Source organism: Lathyrus oleraceus, chromosome 4, assembly GCF_024323335.1.
Source record: "Lathyrus oleraceus cultivar Zhongwan6 chromosome 4, CAAS_Psat_ZW6_1.0, whole genome shotgun sequence".
Lineage (NCBI taxonomy): Eukaryota > Viridiplantae > Streptophyta > Magnoliopsida > Fabales > Fabaceae > Lathyrus > Lathyrus oleraceus.
In genome coordinates this window covers 224,893,709-224,905,290 of record NC_066582.1, presented here as the reverse complement: position 1 = coordinate 224,905,290, position 11,582 = coordinate 224,893,709, and the positions used below count along the sequence as shown (strand labels likewise).

At 42.8% G+C, this 11,582-nt stretch overlaps 1 long non-coding RNA gene across 1 annotated transcript; it reads right to left on the bottom strand.

Annotated features, from left to right (window-relative positions):
* Window positions 1–10,637: 10,637 nt before the first annotated feature.
* Window positions 10,638–11,334, bottom strand: LOC127135372 (uncharacterized). Its single transcript, XR_007808533.1, has 2 exons — window positions 11,010–11,334; window positions 10,638–10,912 (listed from the first exon to the last, which is right to left on the bottom strand). It is a non-coding gene; the product is annotated as an uncharacterized LOC127135372 (long non-coding RNA).
* Window positions 11,335–11,582: the final 248 nt, after the last annotated feature.

Sequence of the window (11,582 nt, the reverse complement as noted above, 5' to 3'; positions counted from 1 at the left end):
GATTGAACCCCAACCTGCGAGGGCGGTACCAACAACCTGGCCAACCTATGGTTTACCTCCTGGTTTCACTCCTGCAGTAGAAGGTGCCCCTGGTTTTGCACCATCTGCTCAGCAGACAGCTCCTCTACCGACCATCAATGAAAACCATCCAGTGGTTCACACGTTCGCACCTCCTCTCGTTCGGGCACATGTGCAACCCTACTTTGAGGACCAACAACACGCCCCAGACTTTTCAGATGAAGATGAGGAAAGGCAGGAGGACCTAAGAGGGATGAAGGAGAACTACCAGCTGCTTGAGAAGAGATTGAGGGCTATGGAAGGTGACCAAGTTTTTGGTGCTACAGCTAAGGAGATGTGCCTGGTGTCCGGTCTTGTGATCCCAGCAAAGTTCAGGACCCCAGATTTCGATAAGTATGAGGGCCACTCGTGTCCTAAGAGTCACCTCATTATGTACTATCGAAAAATGGCTGCGCATGTAGAGGATGACAAGCTCATGATACATTGCTTCCAGGATAGCCTGAGGGGTGCTCCCTCCAAGTGGTACCTAAGCCTGGATCAGAGTAGGATTCGGTGTTTCCAGGACTTATCTGATGCCTTCATCCAACACTACAAGTATAACATGGATATGGCCCCAGATAGGAGACAACTGCTCAGCATGTCCCAGAAAGACAAGGAGTCTTTTAAGGAGTATGCGCAACGATGGAGAGAAGTGGCCTCGCAAGTCGAACCACCTCTGGCTGAGAAGGAATTAGCGGATTGGTTCATGGATACAGTTAAACCTGTGTTCTATGAAAGAATGGTAAGTAGCGTATCTGCAAGTTTCTCTGACCTGGTCGCTGTAGGCATAAAGGTCGAACTTGGATTAAAGAATGGAAAGATGACGACTACCTCTGAAACATCTGGTGGTAATGCCAAAAAGTTTCCTGGAGGATTTCAAAGAAAGAAGGAGGGGGATACGAATGCAGTGTCAACCAGCCAAAGAAGAAGTCATTCATGGAAGAAACAACACCAATTTTCTCAACAACAACCAGCTTATCCAGTACAATATGTCCAACAACCTTATGTGGCAGCTGTCACGCCAAATTTTAACCAACCACAAGCTTCAGTTTATCAACCTGTTCCTGCTCAACAAGCGCCGATATATCAGCAAGCGCCCGCGCCGCCTGCTTATCAACAGCCAAGGGCACAGGCTCCTCGACCACAAAATCCTCCAAATCAAAATAGGGTGCCAAGAAATAGAGTTCCGTTTGCTTCAATCCCTATGACATACACTGAATTGTACCCATCATTGCTACAAAAAGGTTTAGTGACGCCCAGATCTTTGGGTCCTCCACCAAATCCTTTACCTCCGTGGTACAATCCAGATGCTCATTGTCCTTTCCATGGGGGTGCCCCTGGACATGATTTAGAAGGATGTTATGCTTTAAAGCATATTGTGCGAGACCTGGTTGAAAAGAAGATTCTGTCGTTTCGAGACGTCGGACCCAATGTCAAGAACAACCCTTTGCCAGCACATGGTGATGTCAATGCCGTTGAAGATGCTTCTGATGTGTGTGTAATCAAAAATGTGGAAGATGTTAAAACTCCGCTGCTAGCGCTTCATGCAGGATTGGTGAGGGCTAGATTGATTGATACTTGTCACGATAGTTGTGAGGAATGTGCCATTCAGCCGAAAGGATGTAGAGTGGTACGAAATGACATTCAGAATTTGATGAATCAAGGCATTTTGCAAATTTGTGGTCCGACAACGAATGAGGAGATTTCGGTCATTGAACCCGTTTTTAACATACCGGAACCGTTTGAGGTGACTTATCACAGAAGAGACGTTGTTCATCCGTCACCCGTGGTGGTATGCATGCCTACACCATTTCCTTTTGAAAGTACCAAGGCAGTACCCTGGAAGTACGGCATAACAGTGGTAGATGGAGTGGTGGATGGAAAACCTGAGGCCACTGAAAGTAAGAAAGGTGTGGAGAATGTTGACGCCGACATCACCAATATCGCAGGAACAAGCAGAATGACCCGTAGTGGTCGGATTTATACTCCCAATTTTGATGTGAACCCTCAAGAGCCAGCAAGGGGAACTACAAATGTAAATCCTACCCCAGAACGTGGAGGGGCACAGCCGGCTGTACAAACAGATGAAGCAAGTGAGTTCTTAAGGATAATAAAGAAATCTGATTACAAGATAGTTGATCAATTGCATCAAACGCCATCAAAAATATCTATCTTGTCCTTGCTTCTGAATTCCGAAGCTCATAGGGAGGCTCTACTAAAAGTGCTTGCTCAGGCTCATGTTACCCAGGATATAACGGTCGGCCAATTCGATGGAGTGGTCGCCAATATCACAGCCTGCAACACTCTAAGCTTCAGTAATGAAGAGCTGCCCAAAGAGGGGAAGAATCACAACCGCGCCTTGCATGTGTCCATAAAGTGCCAAGAAGATGCTCTAGCCAGAGTTTTAGTGGACACTGGATCATCCCTCAATGTTCTACCAAAGAGGGCACTTTCTAAACTGTCTTACCAAGGTTCGGAGTTGAAACCTAGTGCGCTTGTGGTGAAAGCATTTGATGGTTCACGAAGGACGGTAGTTGGGGAGGTAGAGTTACCGATACAGATTGGACCGCATGTATTCCCCATCAATTTCCAAGTCATGGACATAAATCCAGCTTATAGCTGCCTTTTGGGACGCCCATGGATACATGCCGCTGGGGCAGTAACTTCTACTCTACATCAAAAGATGAAGTTCGTTGTCGATAACAAGCTCGTTATTGTCTCAGGCGAAGAGGACTTTATCATCAGTCAACTCTCCTCTTTCCGTTACATTGAGGCCGATGAGGATGCCTTAGAAACCTCCTTTCAAGCCCTAGAAATATCCAATGCCACACTTGAAGAGGTTAAGGATCCTGTTGAGAAAGCTAGTTTGTCATTCGCTTCTTTGAAGAGTGCAAAATCAGCAGTTGAAAGTGGAGGCCCTGCAGGTTGGGGGCAAGTTATCAACGTCAATGAGAAGAATGACCGTTTTGGTTTGGGGTACAAGCCTTCTGCTGTTGGAGGAGCCCTGGTCCCTGCAAAGGACCGTGTGCGGAGCATTCAAGAAGTTTTCCTAAGCAAAGGGTTTATCCATGGAGAACAAGTTGGTGCAGTGGAAGATGACACTGAAGATGGAGAGACATCGAATCTGATATACCGGTGTGAAGCCGCCTTAACAAACTGGGAAGCGGTTGAGATTCCGGAAGTTTTTCCTGTGTCAAAGTAATTGTTGTTTCCTTTGTGTGTTTTTGAAAATCCTTAGCTCTGCCCAAGGCTAATGGATCATTTGTAGGGCCCCTTTTGAATTTCAAAAAAATCATTATGACAAATAAAGAGCATTTTGTTCAAATTCTTGTCTTTTCATTTATCTGTTGTTTTTCTTAAAATGGCAATCCTTTCAAAAACTACAAAAATATTTTTACTTCTTTTTGCATTTTATTTCCATTTTTCTAAAAAACCCATCATTAAAAAACATGCAGAATAATCAATAAACCAGTTGAATTCGATGACCCCGCTACTTCCTATAATTTTGAACTCCCCATCTACCAAGCGGAAGAGGAGAGTGAGGAAGATTGGGATTTCCCAGAAGAACTAGAAAGGATGCTCGAGCACGAGTCAAAGGCCCTTCAGCCACATCAAGAACCAGTGGAAACAATCAACCTTGGCACTGAGGAAGACAAGAAAGAGGTCAAAGTCGGGACTACGCTTGAGGCAAGCATCAAGGAAAGATTGATCAGGTTGCTACATGAATATGTAGATGTATTTGCTTGGTCATATCAGGATATGCCAGGTTTAGATACTGACATTGTTGTCCACAAGTTACCGCTACAGCCAGATTGTCCGCCAGTGAAGCAGAAGCTCCGAAGAGCAAGACCCGACATGGCTCTAAAGATTTGTGACGAGGTGAAACGTCAATTTGATGCCGGTTTTCTAGCAGTTGCAAAGTACCCTCAATGGGTAGCCAACATTGTGCCAGTACCCAAAAAAGATGGAAAGGTCAGGATGTGTGTCGATTATAGGGATCTAAACAAAGCTAGTCCAAAGGACGATTTCCCCCTGCCACATATTGACACTCTGGTAGACAACACTGCTAAGTTCGCAGTCTTCTCCTTTATGGACGGATTCTCGGGTTACAATCAAATCAAGATGGATCCAGAAGACATGGAAAAGACCACATTCATCACCCCTTGGGGAACATTTTGCTACAAGGTAATGCCTTTCGGTCTCAAAAATGCTGGGGCAACTTACCAAAGAGCAATGGTCACTCTTTTCCATGATATGATGCATAAGGAAATTGAGGTCTATGTGGATGATATGATTGCAAAATCTCAAAGTGAAGAGGATCATATAGACCACTTGCAAAAGCTGTTTGAGCGTCTTCGGAAATTTCGACTACGACTAAATCCTGCTAAATGCACCTTCGGTGTCCGATCCGGAAAGTTGCTTGGTTTCGTTGTTAGCCAACGAGGAATTGAGGTAGATCCTGACAAAGTCCGAGCTATACAAGAGATGCCTGCTCCACGCACCGAGCGAGAGGTTAGAGGCTTCCTGGGACGTTTGAATTATATCTCAAGGTTTATCTCACATATGACGGCCACCTGTGAGCCTATCTTCAAATTGCTTCGAAAAGATCAAGCAGTTGAATGGAATTCTGACTGCCAAATGGCTTTTGAGAGAATCGGACAGTACCTGCAAGAGCCCCCTATTCTAATTCCACCTGTTCAGGGGAGACCACTCTTTATGTACTTAACTGTGCTTGAAAAGTCAATGGGATGTGTGCTAGGACAACATGACGAAACCGGTCGAAAGGAACATGCCATCTATTATCTGAGTAAGAGGTTTACCGATTGTGAATCCCGATACTCACTCTTGGAGAAAACTTGTTGCGCTTTAGCATGGGCCGCTCGTCGTCTAAGACAATACATGATTTGCCACACTACTTTGTTGATCTCAAAAATGGATCCAATAAAGTACATCTTTGAAAAGCCCGCTTTGACTGGAAGACTCGCCCGTTGGCAGATGTTGCTATCCGAGTACGACATCCAATATGTGTCTCAGAAAGCCATAAAAGGAAGTGTGTTGTCCGATTACTTGGCAAACCAGCCTGTTGAAGATTACCAGTCGTTGAAGTTTGACTTCCCGGATGAAGACATTATGGTAGTGAAGGACTGTGAAATCCCAGGATTTGATGAAGGACCTGAACCCGGATCTCGGTGGAAGCTCATGTTTGATGGTTCCTCCAACTACATGGGGCATGGCGTAGGAGCTGTCCTGTTAAATCCAAATGGTGGATACACTCCTTTCACGGCAAGGTTGTGTTTTGATTGCACGAACAATATAGCAGAATATGAGGCGTGCATCCTAGGCATTGAAGCAGCAATTGATCTCCGAATCAAAATCCTTGAAGTATGTGGAGATTCAGCCTTGGTGATATACCAAGTCAAGGGCGAATGGGAAACCCGTGATACCAAGTTGATCCCATATCGTGCCCATGTCATGGAATTGATAAAATACTTTGACGAGATCACTTTCCGTCATATCCCGAGAACTGAGAATCAAATTGCCGATGCTTTGGCTATGTTGGCTTCAATGTACCAAGTCAGATTCCATAATGAAGCACCTCTCATTCAAATCGAGCGGAAAGTTGAGCCTGCCTACTGCCAGTCAGTTGAAGAGGAAGCCGATGGTAAACCCTGGTTTCACGACATCAAATGCTTTTTGCAAAATCAAGAATATCCAACAGATGCCACAACCCTTGACAAGAAAACATTGAGGAAATTAGCATCCAAATTCTTCTTGAGCAATGGTGTGTTGTACAAGAGAAATCACGACATGATTCTGCTCAGATGCGTGGATGGACGTGAAGCGGACATGTTGATCAAGGAGATTCATGAAGGATCCTTTGGGACTCACGCCAATGGACATGCCATGGCCAAGAAGATTTTGAGAGCTGGTTATTACTGGTTGACCATGGAATCTGACTGTTTCAATTATGCTAGAAAATGTCATAAATGCCAAATCTATGCCGACAAGGTACACGTGCCTCCGACCCTACTAAATGTTTTGACGTCACCTTGGCCTTTCTCAATGTGGGGCATCGACATGATTGGCGCCATCGAGCCTAAAGCTTCCAATGGTCACCGCTTCGTCCTGGTTGCCATTGATTACTTTACCAAATGGGTAGAAGCCGCCTCTTATGCTAATGTGACAAAACAAGTGGTTGCACGGTTTCTCAAGAAAGAGATCATTTGCCGTTATGGAATTCCAAGCCGGATCATCACAGATAATGGGACGAATCTGAACAATAAGACCATGAAGGAATTATGCGAGAGCTTCAAGATTGAGCACCATAACTCTTCACCATATCGTCCAAAGATGAATGGCGCTGTTGAAGCCGCTAATAAAAACATCAAGAAGATCCTGCAGAAAATGGTAAAAACCTATAAGGATTGGCACGAAATGCTACCCTTCGCATTGCATGGATATCGGACTTCCGTCCGCACTTCAACAGGGGCAACCCCGTTCTCTTTAGTATATGGGATGGAAGCAGTTCTCCCAATTGAAGTAGAGATACCTTCAATGAGAATCTTGATGGAGACCAAGCTAGAAGAGGCTGAGTGGATTCAAAACAGATTTGATCAGTTGAACCTCGTAGATGAGAAGCGATTGACTTCTTTGTGCCATGGACAATTATACCAAAAACGGCTTAAAAGGGCTTTTGACAAGAAAGTACGTGTTCGGGAATTCAGAGAAGGAGACCTCGTGCTTAAGAAGATCTTGCCAATACACAAGGACTCACGTGGGAAGTGGACTCCCAATTATGAAGGCCCATATGTTGTAAAGAAAGTTTTCTCCGGAGGAGCCTTGATTCTCACAACTATGGATGATGAAGAACTCTCACATCCCGTGAACTCTGATGCAGTTAAAAAATACTATGCCTAATAAAAACCCGCTAAATCGAAAACCTGAAAGGGCGATTTAGGCAAAAAAAGGGTATCCCGGTGGACTGAAAACCCGAAAGGGCGGTCCAGGCAAAAGTTAGGGATGAATAAAAATGGTAGCTCGCTAAGTTGAAAACCTGAAAAGGCGACTTAGACAAAAAAGAGCGTCCCGGTGGATTGAAAACCCGAAAGGGCAATCCAGGCAAAAGTTAGGGGCATAAAGGCATAAACTGCATCAGTTGTTACTGATTTACACCAAAGAATTGGAGGTGGAAGATTAATCCAGTCACTCCCCTTAGAAGCAAGGTTTTGGGGGAATCATATCTATTAAGGATGTTAGTGGTCATTGAATTCAATGTAAACCTTTCCTTATTGCCATTTTCAAAAAAATGTAACACTCTATGGAGCTACGCCATTTGTGTGCTACCATTCTTGAATAAAATACAAGTTTTCCCAATCATTGTTAATTTGTGTTCATCTATGCTCTTCTTTGTTATGCAAAATGTCATTTATTTGTTAATAATGAAATTTTGAAACTTGGGAAAAGAATTTGAAACTTAGAACAAATTTACTTTGATACATGTGAAAATCGAAGGAAAATCATTTGTTTCCCCGAAAGGCTCAAAGTTTGCATAAATACTCCAGGATCACCAACAAAAGTCCCCATGGAATACAACTCATGAATCCTCTAGAAGGATGGGCCTTTGGTTATTTATAACTGTCAATCATGATAGTTTCTCCCCTGGATGCGCCTGTTAATTGCACGAGTATGAGTTATTGGTGTTGATGAATCAGAATCTCTGTCTCTACAAACACCCAGTCTGCCAAGTGTCAGCCTTCTCATAATCATGATCATTCATATATCATGCATTCAAATCATGCATAGCCGAAATGTACTTCATGCTCATTTTGCATTGACCTAGGTCTTGTTGTTGATCCTATGATCCGTTGACCTTTGATTCCAGCTTGTCTTTGGTATCGCTAAACCAACATCCGGTTTTCGCAGTCATTTTCAAGTCCAATTGTTGTTGGCAAAATCCGTTAAAAGCTGGTTGTAGTCCATTGCTTACGGTCAGAGTCCAATTCTTTTTATTCCGGGGTCCGGTCATGCTTGAACCTACTCTGAAGATTCTTTGTTCAATCCTATTCAGGTCATGTACGAACCTGTCATTGAACCTTTTTATTCCGGGGTCCGGTCATGCTTGAACCTACTCTGAAGATTCTTTGTTCAATCCTATTCAGGTCCTGTACGAACCTGTCATTGAACCTTTTTATTCCGGGGTCCGGTCATGCTTGAACCTACTCTGAAGATTCTTTGTTCAATCCTATTCAGGTCATGTACGAACCTGTCATTGAACCTTTCTATTCCGGGGTCCGGTCATGCTTGAACCTACTCTGAAGATTCTTTGTTCAATCCTATTCAGGTCATGTACGAACCTGTCATTGAACCTTTTTATTCCGGGGTCCGGTCATGCTTCAACCTACTCTGAAGATTCTTTGTTCAATCCTATTCAGGTCATGTACGAACCTGTCATTGAACCTTTTTATTCCGGGGTCCGGTCATGCTTGAACCTACTCTGAAGATTCTTTGTTCAATCCTATTCAGGTCATGTACGAACCTGTCATTGAACCTTTTTATTCCGGGGTCCGGTCATGCTTGAACCTACTCTGAAGATTCTTTGTTCAATCCTATTCAGGTCATGTACGAACCTGTCATTGAACCTTTCTATTCCGGGGTCCGGTCATGCTTGAACCTACTCTGAAGATTCTTTGTTCAATCCTATTCAGGTCATGTATGAACCTGTCATTGAACCTTTTTATTCCGGGGTCCGTTCATGCTTGAACCTACTCTGAAGATTCTTTGTTCAATCTTATTCAGGTCATGTACGAACCTGTCATTGAACCATTTTATTCCGGGGTCCGGTCATGCTTGAACCTACTCTGAAGGTTCTTTGTTCAATCCTATTCAGGTCATCTTGAACCTGTCATTGAACCTTTTATTCCGGGGTCAGGTCATACTTGAACCTGCTCTGAAGATTCTTTGTTCAATATCCATTCAGGTCATGTATGAACCTGTTTGTTGAACCCCTATTCCGGTATCAGGTCATACATGAACCTGTTCTGAAGAGTTTTCTCCTTGATTAGTCCCCAGCGTTGTCAGGTCATGTGTGAACTGGTTGTAGCATCTTTTCCTTTATTCAGGTTAGTAAGTCGTATGTGAACTTACTACCAAAATCCCTTGTATTCTAAGTGCCGTTCATCAAACCTCACTTTGAATACTCCCCAGTGTGTGCCTGATTCTCCAAGCAGGACTGTCTCCCCCGCAAGTTGTTTCTTACCATTTGTTTGTCTCCCTGTGGATCATCAGTATTCCCCACAGTTTTGGTCTGTCTAGTAGCATCTCCTGTTAAGGGTCCATCATATCCCTAGCAGATAAAATTACAAAAAAAAAAGAATCATGCATCCATGCATATCCATGCATATCATGGCATATCATGGCATATCATATCATATCACATCATGTCATGGGGATTCAGGATCAAAATCCGGGTCTTCTTAGTATTTAATCATCTCCCACTATGATCATATGAAGAGTGCCCTGCTTCATATTCTCTAGTTGAAGACGCTTAAATAGGGGCAACTGTCACACCCTGATTTTGACCCTGATATTCGTATCATCATTTCATTCATTTATTCCTCATGATTTTGTTCCTCTAATGTGGTACTCCTTTTTCGTGAGTGTCAAGTGATCTCCTAGGAGCCGGAATTTTGGAAAGATCTCGAAGGGCTATTTTGTTGGATATTAAGTGGGCATGCTTAGAATTTTTGCTGCCAATTCTTTCTCATGCTCTCAAAAATGGGATTCATTTGGAGGAAAACTACACTTTCTTCTCAGATGACACTCTGAGATGCATTTTTGGTAATCTTATTGAGAGCTTTGAAAATGTTGGAGGGAGTTCTGTTTTATCCATGCTTTAAAAAATAGTTGCCAAAGTGACACCAAGTGCAGTTGTTTCCTGTAGTCATGAGATAGATGCACAAGTTATTTGGAATTTGGTGCATTCATCTTGGATATTACAAATAAATTACAACAAGCAAAGAGTTGCTTTGATTGCGGCTCTTTTGTCATCTTTTTATCACCTGTTTTACATCCTTTGTTATTTAATGATGAGAGCATGCATCAAAGAGGCAATGCACCAGGACCACTGAATTGGTTTATTGAAAATCCTCGGACAATTTGACCTTCAGCGTTGCACTTAACAGGGTTATGGCTATTAAATCCTATAATTATAAAGTTTTATTTGAAAGATTTTAAGCTACTATCCCTATACGGTTCAGTTGCATTTGATGAGGATTCTTGAAGAGTTGTATGCACGTGTATTGGTTGCTGTTCTGTTTTACAAGTTGGCAGGCTTGGCCTGTATGGTGGAATCACCAAATGAAGACGTAGATTTTATGGCAGCATTAGATTCTGCGGTCAATGATAAAAATCTCGCCAAGGAGCTATACAAAAAATATAGTTCTATTCATAGGCATTGTCCCTCAGACAATTGGCTAATTCCCAAAGGTTGCATCACTATGAGTTGGAAAAATAATAAAACACGGCATTAAAATCAACAGGCTGGAAACATTGTTTGGAATAAACATGGGCAGATTTTTGTGCAGGAATACAACAAATTCTATATTATACCTGTTAATGAAGCTGCTATATTTATACAGAAATAGAAAAGTTGTGACCGTTGAAGATAAAAAGACGCTGAGTTTCGAGTTCCAAATACTATTGATCATTTTTTACAAAAAGAATAACAAGAAAAGGTGAGACTCATTCAAACACCGACGTACATCCGGCATCGGTCCCTGTTTCAAAAGCGGTTGTTTAATTCTCCAACAGTTGCAAGTGAGAGCCTCCATGCTAACTCTTTCCATGTGTGCGTTACCTGCGAAAGACCAACCGAAGATGTAAATCTATCATGCGTATGGCAACTCAACAACTCAACAATGCACATGAAGGATGGTTAGAGACCAAGAAACTACCATTTCCAACACTCAAACCTGCAGCATGATGACAGAAAAACCAGTGATATGCTCAGTATTAATTCAAGCCATGATTCTCTATCTGAAAATGCCGAGAGTAAACAGATCTCGATGAATAAGTATCAGGATACCAAATGTTCATGAGGCCACGTTGACAACACATCGTGTATCATTAAAGCATCTGAAGCCAATTTAGCTCTGGTATCCATCCTAGAATGCTGGAAACTGCCCTGCCTATCACAAACCTTTTCTCGGCAAAAGATTGATACAATTCAATGAAAACAGTGGAAGCAAATCCAAGGCCATCCTCAAAAACTGCATCGGTTCAAGCAACCTGTTTTATTTCCTTGCAACCGCTTGATCTTCAATTTCCTGCACAATATTAACCACAGTGATATCAGCAGCAAGCAAGCAAATATTAAACAGTATCAAATAGAAGACACCGAGTCGCAGGCCAAATTCCTTCCGGCAGGTTGTCATTTTCGGATGATTCTCTCTTGTGTTCTACCAAACCGATACCAAGACATAGAAACTGATACAAGCACCAATAACAATACAGAGTGAAGAAAACAC